The sequence below is a fragment of the Numida meleagris genome, chromosome 2 (genome assembly GCF_002078875.1).
Source record: "Numida meleagris isolate 19003 breed g44 Domestic line chromosome 2, NumMel1.0, whole genome shotgun sequence".
Lineage (NCBI taxonomy): Eukaryota > Metazoa > Chordata > Aves > Galliformes > Numididae > Numida > Numida meleagris.
In genome coordinates, this window is record NC_034410.1 from 48,150,051 (window position 1) to 48,159,642 (window position 9,592).

A 9,592-nucleotide genomic window follows, 5' to 3' on the forward strand; every position below is an offset into this window, starting at 1 on the left:
TGGAGCAGGAGAGAAATGGATGCACTTTAAAGTGCTGATACTGTAGGTAAATTTCACCTGCTCCAACTTATTTTCAGTTTATACTCCACATCCTATAGATGCTCAAGTGGAAGTTAAACAAAGATCAAGTAATGGTGTGAGCCAGTATCTTATCCCAGGCTCCACACTGCCCAAAAATCTGACTTGCCCCCAGGTACCCACAAATGCCCCTGCTGGAGGTCACAGCTTAATGAAACACCAATAGGGCTGTTTTAATTAGTATTGAAACTGTGCTGCATTAAATTATTATCCAAATGATTTAGGAAATCTGTCTCACTTTTACTGACACCAGGTGGACGGCACTTAGAAAATGCCATGCTGGATGGGGCCCTGGGCAATCTGATCTAGTACTTGATCTAGTAGCTGGCAACTGTGCCTATGGCAGGGGGGCTGAAACTTGATGATCCTTGAGGTCCCTTCCAACCCAGGCCATTCTGTGATTCTACGGATCTGTGATTCTATGAGGTAGTAGCTTCCAACATGAAGATAAATTGCAGATGGCTGTTGTCTTCCGCCAACACTGCTGCTGCCTGTAAGGAAAATGGCTGCCAAAAGCATAAGCCTAGGCTGCACTCTTTTAAGGCATCACTTAGGCCTTCTTTCCTATTCACATTGCAACTATGATAGTTTGTACACTAGCAGTAAGCATAATTGCAGCAAGCCAACTCTGAACCAAAGTACTTTCTAATTACATTACAGCAATTGTGTTGGCCTCAGTGTTGATGTGCCAGTGCAAAACTGAAAGAAAAAAAAAAACCTACTGTAGGTGTCCACGGGCAGGAGAGTTTTTCTACTTTTTCTTGCAGCTATACATTTAAATGCTATCAATTTCCATGCAGCATACATACATTTATCAGGAAGTATATATATGTACGTGTTAAAAATGGAAGTGCCACTGTCCTTGTTTCATGAATAAGAAGTGGACACAGTGAACAAGGTTTTCAAACCTTATTTAGGTTTGAAAACAGAGAACACAGAGGTTAAAACTCACTTTTTCAGAAAGGCTAAAATGTCAACAGTCTGCTCATAAGTTACCTAATGTAATATAGGAACCTGGAGGTAAAATGGGAAATATGCTGGATAACAAACCATTAAAATTCATATGAAGAAGAACATATTTTAAATACATTGCAGGTACCCACAAATTCAGAGTATTTATACATATACATATACAGCAGAGTGGTTGTATTAAGTTGCAGAGAGATTTAGATATTCATAACAAAGGATGCATGTGGTTAAGCCACAGCCTATGGTCTATGGATTTTCATAGGTTTATGCACAAGCAGTAAGGAAGCCTGCCGTATGTTGTCCTAAATTCCCCAAGAGTGAGGATTTGCATCTACAATGGAAATGTTCTAGGAGACTGCACACCAAAAAAAGCAGAAAAGCGATGAGCTAAATATTAGCCTTGTGCCATGCAAAATTTGGAAAACGAACTCTCATATGCAGCATGCACAGTCTCACCACTGTGTTGCTCAAGCTGCAGACAAAAGTGGTTGCTGCAACCAAGGAGCCCACTGTTTTTCTTAAATTCATTATTATTATCTATTACAAAAGATTTTCACCAAATCAAAGGGGAGGGTAGAAGCATTATGCATTTATTTGAAGACTAAAAAGCTAATCCAGAAGCAGCATCGTCACTAAGGTCTGCAAAACAATTGGTCACAATTGAGTAAGTAATTTATCATGCGAAAGTTTTATCATGCCCAATCTGTACTCTGTCTGCTGGAGCTGTTATGTCTCTATAGTTAAAAATAATAATGTTTTGTTCCAGCATTCTTTTAAACAAAGCTGCCTTAACAAAGCTGGTTTGTAAATTAGGTGTGGACTGTGACTCCCAGCCCAGAAGACAGAACCCACTCACGATGGCCTCCCCCACTCTCTGCCCATAACATTTTGTCTATAAAATGTCTTCTGGAATCTGTATGCATTGGGAGGAGGAGAGGAAACGGTGCCTGTGCAAGCGCTTGGCACAAAGTGAACTATACAAACTTTCTTGAAATGTAAGGATGTCTGTTCTACCAGAGGTGAAACCAGCCTGCATTTTTAAATAAGCACACAACAAATTCATTTTGCTGTCTTGGATGAAGGGATTATTTGCAGAGGTGATGTGAAAGAGGCAAGTCAGGTCAGTCACTTCCCCGCATACCAGCACTGCAGCTGCAAGAAGCCACCGCCTAAGCAAACTGGAAACAGAACACCTTGTTATTTTTCCACTCTCGCATTAATAATCCTTTGAGAATCCCCCTGGAACTGCCTGTAGTGCATAGGTGTTACGGAATAGTGTTCACTGGTTCTTATTATTGTATGCAAGCCTAAAAGCAGGTTATTATCAGGGTGCCAGTGCAAGATCACTGCAATCATCTCCACTAGTTAGTAAGCATTTCTTGATTCTTGCATGAATTTTTATTTTCTTTTTGCATCTTAAGAGAGAAAAGTCATGTATTTAGACATCAACTCCTAACGCTACACTTCCACTAAATATTTCAACATCAGTTTGGAACCTGATTCACATGGATTTATAGGTTATTCACTAGTTGCCTGAATTTGTTTCAGACAGAAAAAGCGTCCATCTCTCAAACAACTCTAGAATAATATTCCAATAACCTATTTCTAGGCACACACACACACACAGAAAAAATAGTTTTAGGTCAAGACTGACAAAATTGAATGCTTTCAGCTCACCGCCATATTTTGGCATTCACGTGCAGCTGGTTAAGTTCATACTGATCCATTATTGTCCCGTGCTTAAATTTTCCAAGGCCTGCACTGTTATCTTTTACTTACATTTGGGAGGCCCAACATATACTCTTTTGTATTGTTTGCTTTTTTGTCCCCCACAACCTTCAAACTGTTGATTCCAGAAAACTTGATTAATGTTTTATTAACACAGCCACCTGTAGCCAACATCTACTTGTTTTGGCAACATTACTGGTACATGATTAAAATTACTTCATAACTGGCAGAACACCTCTCATTTCTTAGTTTATTCAAGCATGATCAAAAATTAGCTCACAAGGCTGACAGGAGAAAGTCCCATTAGAGGATGCTAAATTGAATTTTTTACACACTACATGAGTGATATATAGGAGCACTGGACAGGCACGAATCTGCCCAGAGGCATACTGGACTAGGAAAGAATGAGTTTTCTACGTCTATAATGATATATCTATCCTTTCATCTCTGTATCTCTATAGTTACAGCTGACAATAACCTTCAAGTAAAGGTCACTACGATGGAGCATTCCTGGATGGCAGTCATCACAAAGCTAGCATGCCATCGAAAAATGTAATTTTTGTGTGTTTGGTGTGAATTTCAACATTTCTACATGAGAATTCCTCTTCTCATCAGAGCAGTTCCGGGTCAACAAGACACTTGCTTAACTAACACCTTCACTACTATTATCACTGCTACTCTAGGCTTTCCATAGTTACCTTCTTAACAGGGGCAGGGAAAGAAGAGGGTCCAGAACTGTGAGTTTCCATTTATTTATTTTCAATTGCCTAGAAAGAAGCTGCTGGTAACTTGACATACGGCAAGTATGTTAAGCTTAAAGAGCTGTGAACTTTGGATAGTTCTGAAAAAGAGTTAGCGTTTAAATGAGTACAGCTGTTGTGAATGGAACTAACCGATCAGCAATTTTAAGAAGAGAAAATCATCTTCCTGTTTAAAAGAAGTGGCAAAACAAACTAAGAATCTTTGCCTTAAAACTTTAGAAAGTATTTCTTTCTTTCCTGACTTTATTTCTACAGTTTCTGTGATCCATTAAGAAACACTGGAGTCTTTTTAGGCAACCAATGTTCCCCCGGAATGCTGGCAGCTTGCAGGGGACATACCAAGAGCAGATGCTGGCACTGAGGCTGAGCTTGACTATTTCACTTGGTGCTCTGAGCATCGTTAAAATAGGAACTGTTTTATCAGTCAGCATCTTACAGAATTTCAGGAAGCAAAATTCAGGAAATGAATCTGCTTTTGCAAGGGAAAAGTTCTTACAAATCGATTACTGATTTAAGAATATCACCTCAGCTCAGAAGGAGGAATTTCTTGCAATAATGAAAAAAAGAGGCTACCAGGCAAAGAATTTGGCCTTGATCCCTCCTGAAGTCAGTAGCAATATTCCTGCTAACTTTGATGACAGTAAGACTACACCCTCTAAGGTTTAAGCAGAAGTATATATATAGATTTAATACATGAGGAACATCCAATCTGGAAGAATTATCATCCCTCTAATAAGGAGTTCAAATTGCAGCAATCCTGACTTAACCTCTCATCTGTCAGAAACAGATGAATAGAGAACTGTGGATTTCTTTGCATCTGACCGTTTCTTATGAAACCAAAGTTATGCCCACTCAGCTTGGGCACAAGCAATCCCACAAATGACGGTATATTGTGTAGGAATGTGGGAGACCGTCCAAGGGTTGTCAGCCAAAATTTCCCTTCCCCACTATTGTTATATAATGTGCTGTTAGCATTTCAGTATTCCTACTACATACAGTTTACAAATGTGTTTAGTCCTTACGGAAGCAAACTACCATGAAGACTGAATGAAACTTTGCCTCAGTAAGGACATATCTGGGTCCTGTTGCCAGTCAATGCAATGTCAATCAATGCAATGTCAGATCAACAATGTACTACACAAATAAATGTCCATCAAATAAAGCCTTGTTCTTGGAAAATATGTAAATGGTACTTAGCAAAAAAAAAAAAAAAAAGGCTTAGAATACTTACAGTTACACGTTCATTTGTAAAGACCAGAAAGCAAGGGTAAAAGCTTGTGAAAAAACTCTGTGATTTAATGTCTCTGAAGTTTTAAGTGAGGTAAAGTAGTGAAGAGAGATGGAAGAGAGACCATTTTCACTAAGTAATGACATGAAGAGACTGTAAGCATTACAGTTCTGATGGAACTTTATACTACCACTACAAACTCCAGGAAATCAAAAAGATATTATCTCCACAGAATGGTGTGTGAAGCTAATCTATTAGAACCCTGGAGGACAGAATTTACAAAAAGGAAGACAACTGAGTACCAGCTTGCCAGTCTTTGTAAGAGGTCCAATAAAAAAACTTAAGTGCTTAAAATGGGATGTAGTCTTACAAGGGGACTTCAGGCTCAAACTGCAGTTCAAATAACTCTTCTCAGCTGCTGCCCCATCCTAATTTCCAAACATCCCTCCTAGCTTAGCTGTAATGCTTTCCTGCAAGCGCTCATTTTTGAATACCCACAGCAACCTACTTTTTGCAGAAACAAACAACTCAATGCCTAGTTTATATCGGTGCTATTCTAGGATCCACAGCTTTGATGCCCTTCTGCCCAATTTTCCTGAAAGGATTGCACCCGTAGATATTTACAGAGTGCTGAACACTGACAGGATCAAGGCTGTACCAAAGCAGCTGTGGCCATTGTTTTCATTCAGACGTCTGCTCCCTCACTCTCTTTCTGTAATGGTGTATGGCAAGAAGCACCACAATGATGGTTCAGCTATGCAGAAGCAAAATATTACCAACCAATGTAATGGTGCTCATAGCATTGATTTTGTATTTTATGTTAAGAATTACAGTTTCCAGTATTGGGATGGGCACCCCTTCTAGTGTACTTAGAGACAAATTCAGACACACTTGTCTTTCTGCCCCCGTGAATCTCAAGTGCTTTTCTTTACTGTTTTTCTGTGGAGAGGAATACAAATGGACAGTGGGACCACCACAGTAGCTGTAAGTTTGAGCAGGCATGTCCAGCCCGCAGACCGCATGCAGCCCAGCCGAGTTCACACTGTGGCCTGCCTCCTGCCCATGTGGGCCCCAGTGGCACGTTTAATGGGGAGCTACATCTGGGCAGCCACACTGGTTTCCGCAGTGGTCACTGGGGACACACAGGCCACAATGGTAGCTCCTAGCAAGCAGGTTGCGGCCGCCATTTTGAGTGGCAGAGATGTGTCAACCACTGCCCTCTTAACAACTGCTGGGTGCTGGGGGCTGCTAAGACCTTGCCAGTCCCTCAGTGCCACCCAATAGTGAGAGGAGGGGGCACTTCTGCTGCCCTACATCCTTGCTGGCCTTCTGTGCCCAGTGCTGAGCAAAGGCAGTGCCTGCAGCCTGCCCTGGGCTGCCATGTGCTGAGGCCCCTCCCTAGTCTCAAAGCCTGGGCTCGGCTCTTATCCCACGAGGCAAAGTTGTTCCAGACTGGGAAGTCCAGGAGGAGACACAGGAGTCCCAATGCAAACTCTAACATACCAAGAAAGGAGAGGCACTTATACAAGACTGGTGTGCAATTGGCACTGCCTGGGCTGAAACCAGGGAGTTTCAGCCCAGGCTGATACTGCAGCTCGATACTGGCTAAAACAGTCCTGTGAACTGAGAAAAATATGCAACCCTGCTTTCCGCTTTGACACAGGAATCTGAGAATAAGTTTAAAGACTGCAAAAAAAAATCATCAATACTTCAGTGTATTTGCAACCCCTTTTTCAGTTGACATGAACACAGTACCTGCAAATTTTCAAAAGGAAATCATAAAGTTGCAATCAGACATTCAACTCAAAGAAAAATTTGATCGTACCTCTTTACCAGACCTTTGTAAGACCTTTCTTAGCAGAGGGGTATTAGAGAAATACCCCTCACTTCACAATCATGTCTTACTCATGTCATCACATTTTGGCAGTACATACATTTGTGAACAACTGCTTTTGAGGATGAAGTATATGAAGATTTCATCAAAAATCTCCAGTGAGCACCTTGAGAACTCACTGAGAACGGCAGCCACTGCCATCAAATCAGAGGGATGCATTAGTATCACAAAAACAATGTCTAAAATCCCATTAGTTTTGTAGTTTTGTTGCTCTTTTTGAGCAAAAAACTGCTCAGTGGGTGCATGCCCAGGGCCAGCCCGGGCCCCGCAGCAGGGCAGAGGTGCCACCATGATGGCATGGGGCTGTGGGAGGCTGCAGGATGGGCTCTGCTGAACTGTGGGTTGTACATGCCAGGGTTAGAGTATTTTTTCCAGGTGAGATAGGAGCCACCATTACCAAGACTGAAGAAGGAACCACATCCAAGCCTCTCACAAAATAAACTGGCAGTACTAACACTTAAAATATAACCTTCTTTTTACCTCTCTGTAAGAAAGAATGCCAGCTCCTTTCTATACAGCTGAAGTTCCCAGGTGACAGAAGTGTCGCTGCTGTTCGGAGGGGGATTTCCCTGAGGTCTGAAGCAGTTGAGATACCAGGGTCACACGACTCTGTATGTACCCTATCAGCTATCTTTGGCAGCTGCACGCCAGCCACACTGGATTCAGACTGTGCACAGGCTGCTATGTGTTCTGGATCCCATTATGATGTGCTTAACTTCCCATGGACGCTAATGTGAGTTCTGGATTCCTCTCCTCTGCGTAATATCTGACACATCATCAGAAACAGATCCCATCCCAAAGCTCTAGCCAGCCAAAAATGGAGAAAAACAGATTGGATGACATTCCACCACTGTTACACTTTCATAGGCACACTGATGCCTATGGGGTGACATAGATGCAAATTTATTTGGCTCTAGTATTATTGTTTATAGTTCAAACATTTAGTTGTTTATAATAAAAATACAGTTGAGGTGAATATTGCAAAACATACAGGCTTTTCAGATAGTTTAAACTGCAGTAGCAATTGCAGTGCATCTGCTTAGATGTTTTGAGGCTGGAATTTGAGTGCTATGACAGTCAGCTGTTGTGGGAAGATAACAGTTACTCCAAAATTAACTTCTTGAGATGTCTGAAGCACTGTAGTCAAATAAAGAAAAAAAAAAACACCACCTTCAAATACTCATCTTGCTAAGTACACAGAACCAGAGCCTCAGCTAATGTAAACCATTTAAATAACCTGTTTACAGATATTGAGGATTTCTGCTCCAGGATCAATAGAATTGAAGATAACCATTAAATTTTTTCCGTCTCCCTCCCTTTTCACTGTTCATTACTTTTTGTTCTTCCCTGAGGACTGATACTAAAGCAATTGGCTCATTCGGTTAGTGTGCAGCAGTCACAGGAATCCAGGGCTTTTCTCAGCAAAGGAAGAACAAGAAACTTTGGGGTTGTCTACAAATGAAATGTTAAATTATCTCCTTCTATTAAAAATGGTGAAGAAAAAGTCTGACCTCACAGCCAGGTACTTTTGAGCTGGGTACTTAATTGTGATACAGTTCATTTTTAAGACAGATGAGGAAATCATCTAGAAAATGATTTGTATCAAACCAAAGAAAGAATGAACTTAAACCACTGCGGCTGAGAAGATTTAGGTACTTTTCTAATTTTACCTTCTGTGTGCCCTACGGTAAAGAGTGTTACACAAATGTCCTAATCTCAGAAATTAGGGCCTGGATGTACAAGCCATCAGGATGCAAAGAATGTTCTCACTAATTTAACGTAGGAAGAGAACAATATACCATAGTTTGTCTTTTTGCTTCCACTTGCAACCCCACGCTGCTGCTATGGCTGTGCCTCTGGTCTCCAAGCCAGGCACCTACCTGCTCCAGAGTGGCAGAGCTCTGTTCATTTTGGCCAAGCTAGGGCAGTCAAGGGTAGATGAAAATGACTCCGGTATGGTTTCCTGAGACCTCCTCTCTCTTTTCTTATTGTACGCATCTCTTCTCTACCATACCATTCATAAATGGGAGACACTTCATCTTAGAATTAATTAGCTTTTCTGTTACTGTCCAAAGCCACTGGAAAGCTGTTCCAGAGTTTGACTAACCTGTTGGTTAGAAAATATGAAATGAAAGGCATTTGAAACTAGCAAAACATCAGTGGAACTAAAGGGGGATTAAAAATGCCTATTGTGTCACTTGAGTTTCCTGCCAAAATAAAGTCTCTATTTAGTAGGCATCAACCCATAACTTTGAGTTGTTATTGCCGCTTCTCTAAACGGAGTGAAGAACTGATACTATGTCTCATTTAAGTTATTTCAGAGATATTAAATATAATTGTGGTGCCTGGAAATATTTCTCCTGCTTCACTCATTGCTTGAAGACACATGAGCAAGTACAGGACTGACTGAGATTTGGCATTATCACAAACCAGCAGTGTCACAGTAGAAAAGTTCTTAGCCTCCAGTGAACATCTAGTTATCTGCTTTAGCTGCTCCAAACTGGATTGCCTTAAATCATACTACCTTGCATTTGCCTCATGCTAAGCACTGACAGAGATATTTAACTGAGAATAGCAAAATGATTCTGCCTCTGAGCCTTTAGACAAGTGGACCTCAGTGAGTTTTACAGCTCAGGTCAACTGCTATGATCCTGGTATGAAATTTGCTACTCGATTGTATGATGTGCCATTTCAAAGGATGGCAACAACTCATTCTCTTCACAGGTTAGGCCCAAAGAAAGGCCCACAACAAAGCAAAACATACAGGTCGACATGGGGTGAATGAAAACAGATAATCATTGACTCCTCGCAAAACACTGTGATGGAAGTAATCAAGAACCGAGGAAGAGATGCAGCACTCTGGTGGTGGTCACATACAGAAGAGAAGGGACGTGCCCCGTGCTTGTCAGGCAGCAGAGCCATGGAGAGAGGTTT

The 9,592-nt window shown here is 41.3% G+C and overlaps 1 protein-coding gene across 1 annotated transcript in view; it reads right to left on the reverse strand.

Moving 5' to 3' along the window:
* Positions 1-7,316, reverse strand: part of FKBP9 (FK506 binding protein 9) — a 28,135-nt gene extending 20,819 nt beyond the window's left edge. The window contains exon 1 of the mRNA XM_021386848.1: positions 7,139-7,316. The gene's annotated coding sequence lies outside the window, so the exon portion shown is untranslated. The remainder of the gene's footprint in view (positions 1-7,138) is intronic.